Raw genomic sequence first — 10,000 nt, forward strand, 5'->3', positions numbered from 1 at the left:
CAGAGAGAGAGACACAGAGAGAGAGAGAGACAGAGAGAGAGAGAGAGAGAGACAGAGACACAGAGAGAGAGAGACAGAGAGAGAGAGACAGAGACACAGAGAGAGAGAGACAGAGACACAGAGAGAGAGAGACAGAGAGAGAGAGACAGAGACACAGAGAGAGAGAGAGACACTATTGTGCACTATTGTAAATTGTTTGCCATGTATGTTTTCACATGTACACTAGCTTCACGTTACTTTCTCTCTGTCTCACCAATTAGGTTTATCTTTTAGAATACGAATGCGTTCGTTTCAAATAAGTTGCTGGAATATTCAGGGTCTTAATTCTTCAACATTTGGTTCTAAAAGCACAGACCCAGAATTTCTAAAACATATCGAAGATGTTGATATAATAATCCTCACTGAAACCTGGTGTCGAAATGATGCGCTTACCTACTGTCCCTCAGGCTATTATGAAGTAATTGTACCCTCAGTTAAAATAAGTACAGTTCATCGTGGACGAGACTCGGGAGGAATTCTGGTGTGGTACAGGGAGGATCTGGCCAAACACATTTCTACTATTTCAGTTGGAAAATTTCATTGCTGGTTAAAACTAAACCAAATTGGCATTTCTGCTACAGACACATATCTCTGTGCCATCTACATTCCCCCAGCGGATTCCCCTTACCACGACGAGGACTATCTCAACAACATCCACACAGAGATCAGCCGTTTCCAGGCCCAGGGAAACGTGCTGCTGTGTGGAGACTTTAATGCAAGAACTGGATCTGAACCTGATGACGTAGATCCAAAGGGCAATGAATATGTCTTTGGCCAGAACCGCCCGAGTCTCACAAGAAAACTTCCACCGAGAAACAACCTTGACCAGACCGTAAATAAAACCGGTCGAGAGTTGGTGCAGCTCTGCCGAGCCTCAGGCCTGTACATACTGAACGGCAGGATCAGAGGGGACTCTTTAGGGAGGTTCACGTGTTGTTCAGGTCTTGGAGCTAGTGTAGTTGACTATGCCATCACTGACATGGACCCATCCTCCTTCAGTGCATTCACTGTCAAACAACAAACTCCGCTTTCTGACCATAACCAAACTAACATCTATATCAAAACACACGACACACCAGAACAAAACAGACTGGAAACCTGCCAAATGTATCAGGTCCAGCAGAGATACAGATGGGCTCCGGACAGCGCAGATACTTTTGTCCAAGCCCTCAGATCTGAAGAACTAAAAAATCTAATAAATACATTTATTAATAAGAAATTTGAAACAACTAAAGATGGTGTTAATTCGGCCACAAATGAAATCAATTACATATTTAAAAAAGCAGCACATAGAAGTGAATTGAAAAAGAAAGGCAAAAAATACACTAAAAATACTCCAAAAGATGAAAAATGGTTTGACTCAGACTGCAAAACATTAAGAAAACAACTTAGAAAATTATCAAATCTGAAACATAAAGAACCAAACAACACTGACTTAAGAACTGAATACTTTTCCAAACTAAAAATATATAAAGACACGATTATAGTGAAGAAGCAACACCATCTGACCAAAAGTATACAAGAATTAGAACATTCAATAAATCAAAATCAGTTCTGGGATATGTGGAATAATCTGAGCACAGCAAAACCACAAGACCTACCAATACAAGATGGAGAAATCTGGACAAATCATTTTGAAAACTTATATAAAGAAATCCCATCAAAACAACTCAATGACAATTATAATCTGATCCAACAAAATCTACAAACTTATGAAGAGACAATTAAAAATAATCAAAATCCACTTGACTTCCAAATCACACATGAAGAATTGACAAACAAACTCAAAAAGCAAAAAGGTAATAAATCTTGTGGTCCTGACAGCATTCTGAGTGAGATGCTGAAACACAGCACACCGGAGCTGCAGGCGGCGCTGCTCAAACTGTTCAACATTGTACTTCGTTCAGGCTGTTTTCCTGACATCTGGAGCCAAGGACTTATTACCCCAATTCATAAGAGTGGAAATAAATTAGACCCTAATAATTTCAGAGGCATTTGTGTGAGCAGTAATCTGGGGAAGTTATTTAGCAGTATTTTAAACAATAGAATTGTAGACTTCCTTAACGAACACAATGTCCTGAGCAAGAGTCAGATTGGCTTCCTTCCAAATCACAGAACTACTGACCACATTTACACCCTACACACCCTAATCAATAAACACGTAAAACAGACCAAAAACGGAAAAATATTTGCATGCTTTGTCGATTTCAAAAAAGCATTTGATTCTATTTGGCACAACGGATTATATTACAAACTTTTACAAAGTGGTGTAGGGGGTAAAGTCTATGACATTATAAAATCAATATATTCGAACAACAAATGTGCAATACGAATTGGCAACAAACATACAGAACTCTTCCCCCAGAAGAGAGGAGTGCGGCAGGGCTGTAGCCTGAGTCCAACGCTGTTCAACATCTACATTAATGAACTAGCGGTGCAGTTGGAACAGTCTACAGCCCCTGGACTCACTCTACAGGACAGGAGCATCAAGCTCCTGCTGTACGCAGACGACCTGGTGCTGCTGTCACCCACTGCACAGGGACTACAGCAGCACCTGGACCTGCTGCAGAACTACTGCCAGAACTGGGCCCTGGCAGTCAACCTCACAAAGACCAACATTATGGTCTTTCAGAAAAAGCCCAGATGTCAGGAACACAGACACCAGTTCAGTCTAGGCAGCACCGGCCTAGAGCACACGATGCAGTACACTTACCTCGGCCTGGTCATCACTGCATCGGGGAGTTTCAGTGTGGCAGTGAATGCTCTAAGAGATAAAGCTCGAAGAGCTCTATATGCAATTAAGAAGAAATTCCAAAACACTGAATTACCGATTCCAATCTGGTGTAAGATCTTTGATAGTGTAATTCAGCCCATTGCGCTGTATGGAAGTGAGGTTTGGGGTCCACTCAGTGATCAGAGCTACACTAGATGGGACAGACATCCAACAGAAGCCCTACACACAGAGTTCTGCAGAATTATTCTAAAACTACAAAGGAAAACACCCAATAATGCATGTAGGGCAGAATTAGGACGATTCCCATTGATTGTTAATATGCAAAAAAGATCCCTCAAATTCTGGATGCATCTAAAATCAAGTCCCACAGAAACGCTACATTCTAAAGCACTACAAACCCAAGAACTGAACCCCGAAAAGAGTCTCCTCAGTCAGCTGGTCCTGAGACTCACTAACCCGACTAACTCTAACCAGTCTCAGACCAGCACTGCTTCTCACACACACATCAGAATAAACCAAATTATCAAACAGTCTAAAAATACATATCTGGAACATTGGGATCAGGAAACTAAAACACAAAGTAAATTACAATTCTATCGAACTTTGAAATCAAATTATGAATTGGCAGAATATCTCCAGAGTGTGAGAGACACAAAGCAGAGACGGATCCTGAGCAAGTACAGGCTGAGTGAACACAGTCTCGCCATCGAGACCGGCAGACACAGAAAGAGCTGGTTACCCCGAGAGCAAAGGGTGTGTGTTCAGTGTAGGACAGGAGAGATCGAGACAGAGACACACTTCCTCCTTCACTGTCACAAATACAGCTCAGTCAGAGAACTGTACTTCAACAAACTCACTGACTTAATACAGGACTTTACAGCCATGACTGAAATAGATCAGATAAAGACCTTACTAGGAGAGGGACAGACAGCAGCACTGGCTGCCAGATACGTGTGTGTGTGCCACAGCCTGAGAGACAGCAGGTGAATGTGTGTGTGTGTGTGTGTGTGTGTGTGTCTGACCTCAGTGTGTTTCCCTACTGTCCACCACAGTGACCCTCAGTAATGTATGTGTGTGTGTGTGTGTGTGTGTGTGTGTGTGTGTGTGTGTGTGTGTGTGTGTGTGTGTCTGACATCAGTGTGTTTCCCTACTGTCCACCACAGTGACCCTCAGTAATGTATGTGTGTGTATGTATACATGTGTTAAAACACTGTGGTATCGATGTTCACAGATATTGTAATCTGTTACTCTGTTAATTTGTACAATGAATTTAATTTGTACATTTAAAATTAAGTTATATACTTTATTATTTTGATGTCTTTATAATTATTCTCTATGTATAATCTATGTGTTCCAAGCTTTGGCAATATTGTATTATGTACAGTCATGCCAATAAAGCATTTTTGAATTTGAATTTGAATTTGAGAGAGAGACACAGAAAGAGCGAGAGCGAGAGAGACACAGAGAGAGAGAGAGAGAGAGAGAGAGCGAGAGAGACACACAGAGAGAGAGAGAGAGAGAGAGAGAGAGAGCAGAGCGAGAGAGACACAGAGAGAGAGAGAGACACAGAGAGAGAGACACAGAAAGAGCGAGAGCGAGAGAGACACAGAGAGAGAGAGAGAGAGAGCGAGAGCGAGAGAGACACAGAGAGAGAGAGAGAGAGAGAGCAGAGAGAGAGAGAGAGAGAGAGAGAGAGAGAGAGAGAGAGAGAGAGAGAGTGAGCACAAGACAGTTAAATGCTTTTTCTTAAATGTCAGAAGACTCAGAACTGTACAACATTTATCAGTTTTCCCCAATTTAGTTTTTATTTGTAAATATTGAGGCGCATGTAACAAGATTCATGTGGTTACAACTCTTAAGTAAGATGCCACAATGACAGTATATGTATTTGTCTAGATGTGTGAAGCGAGTGTGTACTGATGCAAGGAGAACAGATGTATGATACAAGTGTGTATGTGTGTGTGTGTGTGTGTGTATGTGTGTGTGTGTGTGTGTGTCTCTGTGTGATTTTCCGGAACTCCAGGCGTCATGTTTGCATAACCAAATGTTGGCAGTGTTCAAAGTTTTAAAGCAAAGCCTCAACAAAACACGGACCACTGACAAAGACCAATATGTTTTAACCCTTTAAGCTCAGATGGGCTATAATCGTCAAACTATTAATAACTTTTTAAAATTGCACTGTACATATTTTTACAACCAGTAACAACATCAGTCAAATATTCATGTGTTATATGTTGTTGGAAATCTCTTTAAGAGTAAAATACAACCAGACTATTTGTTTTACTCACAGACACAAATATAGCGAGTAACAGCTAAATATATGTCTTTGATAGTTATGTTGGTGTTGTATATACACCACATTTTCACTTATAACTTCATGAAACATAAAATATCACATATGATTATTTAGAGTCTGTGATTATCTTTCAATCGAGTCCACACACAAGATAATCAGATGTATAGATCATTAGATAATCCACATGAAGCACAATGTTACATATGACCACCAGGAGATGGCGCCAAATACACGACACAGACTCAATGATGACTCAAATGACACAGAATGAAACTCATTCTGTGAAATCTCATGACTAAAATCATGTCTGCATGCTATGCAAACCTTTAGTCATTGTTGTGTTTGCATGTGTAATTAGTTCTTATGTACAATTATTATCTTTTATTTGTTTGGAGATGTTTTTGGACACTATGATCAATTATATTTGTAATGTTGTAACTTTTGATTGATTTGTCGTATCAACACAGAATCCAGGGCATCCCAGTGCGGCAATGAAGCGCAGCATCTAGTTCCGCTTTTATCAGGGAACAGGGGTCACAGTTAAGTAACACAAGACGTTCCCTTTCCAAAAGCTACACTTATGATGCTGCGTTGAGTTAGCGCTTTGGGAACAAGGATACCCATGCCGCCGCACTGTGGATCTTGTAGGGGCCAAAGGCTAACATATCCTACAATATCAGTCGGACAAATAAAAAAACATGTCCACCAGCAGCCAATCACATTTCAGCCGTTAATAACATAAAATCTGAATGGCCGATTGTTACAAAACTTGACATGTTTGTAGACAGTGTTAGATTGAGGCTGTGTACCAAGTTTTATGAAAATCAGCCACAAGGTGGCGCTATAACAAGGAGATTTACGTCACCATCCATTTTGTGAGTATTGATCAATATCTAACAAATGACAAGGCAAAATGTTACGAAACTTGACCCACATGTACAACAACACATTTTGAGTCTGCATACAAAATAGTGAAAACATTTGCCAATAGGAGGCGCTACAAATAAAATTGCTCATAACTCTGCAACTGTATTATCAATGAAGCTGAAAATTGGTATGCTTCTTGTAGGGGCCAAATGCAAACATATCCTACAATATGACTATGACAAATAAAAAAACATGGCCGCCAGTAGCCAATTATATTTCAACAAATGGCTGTATAAATGGTGTGTAAATTATTGTATATTATCCAACGTTACCTGCTATTGTGAACTACATCTAGGACTCCCTAGGTCAATAATTATCAAAGAAAAGTTGAACTTTAGTTATTTAGGGGTTGCATTTATCATGTGGGTTTGACCAAGTGTATCCAAAAGCCTATAATTTCTAAAATAAATATTCAAACTTCTAAAACCTTTTTGGAGATTGGGTGCTTTGTGGCTTTATAACAGTTAAAAAGTAAAAATACACCACAACAATTATCCTGTTTCAGGATCATGTGACATTCGTGTCATTTTTAACACCAGTTTGCAAATTCGGCAACTTACAAAGTACATCTACAAATACAAATACATTCGTTTTTTGCATACTTTGAAAGTTTTTAAAAGGCTTGAACCCCATAATTGCTGCTTACAGCTATATTATTATTATTATTATTATTAATTTTTTAGTAGAAAATGCTATAAATGTTTTTGAAAAATGCATGAAACCAACATGGACCCAAAGATGACATTTCTACAAACTTAACACACGTGTTTATAATCACCTTTGTCAATGTCCCTTCAATCAAGAGATGAATTTGCACCAAATTACCGTAGAGTTTGATTGGACAAACAGCCTTTAATGCCACAAAAAAAGTGTTTTCTCTTCCCTTTTATAGCTAATTATCTTACTTATTTTACAATCCTAATTATACAAGTTTATATAGTTGGTTGCATTTTATGTGCATGTATATTTCAGAACAGAATATAATTGTTTTGTCACCACCAGTTGAGAACCACTGATATTAAACTCTCACTGACAGCGCACGTCTGTTTTAAATAGATGCTCAAACTGCATGAGTTAAACTGGGAGGATTTGGTTTGCTGTGTGTGCAGCGGCGACCATATGTCATTCTCTGCACTCCGGTGAGCGTGTTTAATGCAGGAGACGAGTCTAATCTGATCTTCAAATGGGTCGTAATGGAGGCTGTAATGTTCGTGAACATGTTTGTCCTGGATTATTGATTCATCCACACTATGCCACTGGTCGTCTGTGTGTTTGTTTACATCACAATGTTTTGTGTCAGTCATGTAAGCATCTTTAAGTGCTCGGGAGAGCTTAAACGCCAATGCCCTTAAAAGACCATTCCAGATAAAATGTGTTAGCATGTCACACAAACCCGCTGTACAGTGCTCTTAATCTATAAATGAATCCCGTGCCGAACACTGGTGTTACCAAAATTGCCGTTGTCAAGTTTTCTCATCGGTGCGAAGTAAATTCAACTTACAAGTACACATATTTATTGTGCAAGTTTTCAAATCCAAATATGCAAGCTGTCGAGTTTTGCTACTGATTTATCTTCATAATATCACGCATCAGCATTCAGTGTTGAGTTTAACAACAATCAATTTAGTTTTTTCGATAATGTTGGCTGTTAACCCCAACGCATTTTTTGAGGAATTGTGATATTTCATCCTCAGTTCCTATAATACATCTATAATACATCTATAATACCTCTATAATACCTCTATAATACCTCTATAATACATCTATAATACATCTATAATACCTCTATAATACATCTATAATACACCTATAATACCTCTATAATACATCTATAATACCTCTATAATACATCTATAATACATCTATAATACCTCTATAATACATCTATAATACCTCTATAATACATCTATAATACCTCTATAATACCTCTATAATACATCTATAATACCTCTATAATACCTCTATAATACCTCTATAATACATCTATAATACCTCTATAATACATCTATAATACCTCTATAATACATCTATAATACCTCTATAATACCTCTATAATACATCTATAATACCTCTATAATACCTCTATAATACATCTATAATACATCTATAATACCTCTATAATACATCTATAATACCTCTATAATACCTCAATAATACATCTATAATACCTCTATAATACCTCTATAATACATCTATAATACACCTATAATACCTCTATAATACATCTATAATACCTCTATAATACCTCTATAATACATCTATAATACATCTATAATACACACAATAGTTTCACTCGGGACCTTCAGGACAAAAATGTCCCCATTGAAATATTTGACGCCAGTGCCATTAAAGCATCAAATCATAAATTCTATGATATTATTCTTTCATTCTTTCATTCTGGAGAATTGGCTTCAACATTTACATGTTTAGTATTTTCCACCAGATGGCGCCATTATTCTCATGTTTATCCTATGGAGCAAATACAAGCTTTCCCCCTATTCTCCGTTTACTGTATTATAGAGACCTGATACAAGTGTGCAGATACAAGTGTGTGAGTGTCTGTGTGTGAGTGTGTGTATGAGTGTGTGTGTGTGTGTGTGTGTGAGAGTGTGTGTGTGTGTGTGTGTGTGAGGGAGCGGTAGTGTAGTGGTTAGCGCACTGCGCTACGAACCTGGCGACATGAGTTCGATTCCTGCTCATAGCCAACACCAGTGACAAATATCTGAACATGTCCTGGTTCAACTTCGGCCCTAGGTCGACTCAGCCTAAAATGAGTACCTGGTGTGGTGTGTAAACATCACCACTGGGGAGACAAAGGCGGTCGGGCGTGGTGCTGGCCACCCCCTCGTGTACCGTTCCGGCCTTCATAGGTGCTCGCTAACAGCACTTGCCCCTACAGTCTGTTAAGTCTAAATGGGGGATCTTTGTCTTTGTTGTGTGTGTGTGTGTGTGTGTGTGTGTGTGTGTGTGTGTGTGTGTGTGTGTGTGTGTGTGTGTGTGTGTGTGTGTGTGTGTGTGTGTGTGTGTGTGTGTGTGTGTGTGTGTGTATGTATGTATTAGGGTTGCAGCAGTATATCACGGTTTGAAAATTGACAGTTATCATACCATGTACATTTGCTTATCTACGGTATTGACAAAAAAATACAACCGGATGGCGAATCTCACATGCGCATGCGCTTTCATTCTCGACTGTATGTCAGACTCGTCAACTTGCGACAAACACACACACGCACGCGCAGCGGAGAAAATGAAGAAGCAGCGGAGAAGCGAGGCGAGGGGGTCTGACATGAGTGTGTGTGTGAGTTAAAGCAGTGTTTCTCAACTGGTTTATTTGGACTGGGTCGCGGACAGCAGGGAAAGAGCAGTGCCATGGTACTCCCATTGAAGATATTTCAGCGGTCGCCGCAGATTTAATGGTAATCTCACAAACAGCTAAAGCAGACATGGGCAACTTTGGCAGGGCGGAGGGCGGGGCGGGGTCGTGATCATACACACTCGGTCCCTTATCAGGCTAATCAAGCCTCCGAGAGGGATAAAGGCCAATGAAAGACGGTGGTGCGACGAGAGAGAGATCGTTTACGGACATGTCCGTCATGTGTGTGTCCTCCGCCCCTGGCAGTGGCCCTACCGCTTCAGATGGTTGGGGAGACACTTCCCTCCTCCCCTCGCGGACGGCAGTCTTCCTCCGACTCCTCCGTGTTTCTGAGGGATGGCAGGGCTCTCCTCCGTCCCTGGCAGCGGCTCCATCGCTCCAGGCGGTCGATGAGTCCAGTCCCCACTCGCCTCGCGGATGGCGGCCGTTCACCGCGTCCGGGCGGTCGGTCTACTCCCTCCCCCGGTGGATGGCAGCAGCGCTCCCCCGGGTGGACGGCAGTGTCGAGGACTCCGCGATGGGTATCCCTCCTCCTTCCCGGGCTTCGGCACCAGTGTAAAGGGATCAATGGAAAGGAGGAGGCGTTTAAATGATATTTTAAATGATAGTTTAAATGATAAATTAAAAGTCA

The 10,000-nt window shown here is 40.4% G+C and overlaps 1 protein-coding gene across 5 annotated transcripts in view; it reads right to left on the reverse strand.

The window, feature by feature from the left end:
* Positions 1–10,000, reverse strand: part of LOC127620287 (leucine-rich repeat and immunoglobulin-like domain-containing nogo receptor-interacting protein 1) — a 22,893-nt gene that overhangs the window by 10,003 nt on the left and 2,890 nt on the right. The window contains exons 2-3 of one of the 5 annotated variants that reach the window (XM_052093469.1): positions 9,625–9,911; positions 4,076–4,131 (exon numbers count right to left, since the gene is read on the reverse strand). The exons of 2 other annotated variants lie outside the window; for them this stretch is intronic. The gene's annotated coding sequence lies outside the window, so the exon portion shown is untranslated. Of the gene's footprint in view, positions 1–4,075; positions 4,132–9,624 lie in introns of all 5 variants that reach the window. 2 more of the 5 variants (XM_052093470.1, XM_052093471.1) reach the window with 2 other exon arrangements.

Source organism: Xyrauchen texanus, chromosome 26, assembly GCF_025860055.1.
Source record: "Xyrauchen texanus isolate HMW12.3.18 chromosome 26, RBS_HiC_50CHRs, whole genome shotgun sequence".
In the NCBI taxonomy this organism is placed as follows: Eukaryota; Metazoa; Chordata; class Actinopteri; order Cypriniformes; family Catostomidae; genus Xyrauchen; species Xyrauchen texanus.